Genomic DNA, 2,500 nt, shown 5'->3' with positions numbered 1-2,500 from the left:
CTTTCAAGCCCCCCCCCACACACACACACACACACAACCACAACACACCACCCCTCCACACACACACTAACACAACACACCACCCCTCCTGCCATTATCTGCAGTAGTTTTAGACCTCAAATCCTCATCAAGCATTTGGACAAAAAAGGGAAATAAATAATGTAAAAAAGCTGGATGCTTTAATCCCAGGGACATCGGGCAGCAAATCCGGTCCGATCCTGTGAACTCCTGCACTCCTCGCATGCTCAGCGGGTCACTCAGCGGGTCACTCAGCCAGCGCTTCCTGCTACGACGAGAGAAAGGCCATTAATGTGTGGGACACACAGAAGCTGTATCGTCATTAGTTAACCCCCCCCCCACCCCCCACCCTCCCACACTCCAATACGCATTCTCCGCAAACACACACACACTCTCTCTCACATACACACACAAACACACATACACATACACACACATACAATTACACACACACACACACACACACACACACACACACACACACACACACACACACACACACACACACACACACACACACACACACACACACACACACACACACACACACACACACACACACACACACACACACACACGCACACGGACACACACACACACACACACACAATCACTATTCCAATTCCTATTAGTGTACCTAACCTCTCCCGTTCTCATCCTTAACCCTCTTTGAGCTAACACCCAGCTGCTGCATGCTGTGGTTTAACTAACGCCCAAAATCACCCTCTCCTCACACACTCCGTGCGGAAAGGCCCGGAAACCATAAGCCCTCACCATGTGGCTTACTATATACAGTACATGTGTGTGAAATGCATGTTCAGTTTAGTGTGTTTAACATGTCCCCCTTTCGCCTGTTTTTTTTTTCATATTTAATCCTATGATGTGTGTGTGTGTGTGTGTCTGTAGGTTCCAATGTGTGTGTGTGTGTATGTGCTAGATGTGCGTGAAAAAGGGCAAAGTGTGAAGGGGAGTAAAATGTTAAATAAGTCTAAAACACTAATCCGTAGTCAACAGATGGGGAAGAAAAATGATGGTGTCTGCAGTGGGGTTGCTCCAAGCATCAGCGTCACCTTCACACACACACACACACACACACACACACACACACACACACACACACACACACACACACACACACACAAAACACACACACACACAGACACACAAACACACAAACACACACACAGACACACACACACACACACACACACACTCGAACCCCTTGTGCTGGCGGGGACACTTGCACTGTTGAATGAGTACAAGGAATGCAATCAAAAAAAAGAAAAAAAAAGAAATAGGAAATGAAATAAACAAACACTCCTGACAGAAAATGTCTTGGAGCAAGAGGCAGAGGCAGTAGCTAACTGTGGTGAATTAAACACACACACGCGCGCGCACACACACACACACACACACACACACACACACACACACACACACACACACACACACATACACTTCATTGCTCTCATCAGGGGTGAGAAACATGGTTGGGCGTTTCTCAGGCAGAGCAGGAAGCCCTGCTCCACCCTTGGCATGGGGCTCTGGTTTTGCCACCTGAAGGGTTCGGCAGTGGGCTCTGAAGGCAACCGGCAGCCATTTTGGCTCCAGGGGCTCTTCTGAGGGCTCTCTGGCATGAAAGTGGGACATTAGAGAGATGGTGGGAGCCAGCAGTCACTACCACAGGGAGAGCTGGCTTCAGAACCATCATCAGTGGTGCTGCTGAGCCACACACACTTACACACACACACACACACACACACACACACACACACACACACACACACACACACACACACATGCACACACACATGCACACTGCCACACTGCCTAAAGACTCTAAACTCACTGCTTGTGAACACACATTGAATGTGCACCACACACACACACCAATACATGGACTTCCAAATGGCAGTATTTAGTGCAAGCTAGCATTAGTATTTTGTACATTGTAATTAAGGATCATATCTCTGGGAACAACTATGAACTGGAACACCTAATGGAGACAGCACACAAGAGACAGGCATAGTCTGACCATTACTCAGCACCAGCATGGCTGCCCACTGGAATTGAGAATCTGTGAGACCATCCCACCACACACAGACACACACACACACACACACACACACACACACACACACACACACACACACACACACACACACACACACACCACAGACGCACACACACACATCACACACACAGACAGATACACACACACACACAGACACACACACACACACACACACACACACAGACACACACACACACACACACACACACACACGCACACACACACATACACATACCACCATTCCGTTTAAACAGCAGGTGTGAGATCGCACTTCAGAACGCAGCCGCCTCGCCAGAGCCTGCTGCCTCCGACTGCATTTGCCACCTCTCTCTCCGTCGCCACCTCTCTGTTGCCGTGACGATGCGCTGGCGGACCCTGCTGACCCAGAACTACCCACCACCCCCGCCC

This window comes from Alosa pseudoharengus, unplaced genomic scaffold (genome assembly GCF_046254945.1).
Source record: "Alosa pseudoharengus isolate Yale_2024_CS ecotype anadromous, Long Island Sound unplaced genomic scaffold, YU_APseudo_1.1 YU_APseudo_1.1_scf_20, whole genome shotgun sequence".
Taxonomy (NCBI): Eukaryota; Metazoa; Chordata; class Actinopteri; order Clupeiformes; family Clupeidae; genus Alosa; species Alosa pseudoharengus.
The sequence above is the reverse complement of the archived record's forward strand: the minus strand, read 5'-3'. Positions refer to the sequence as shown.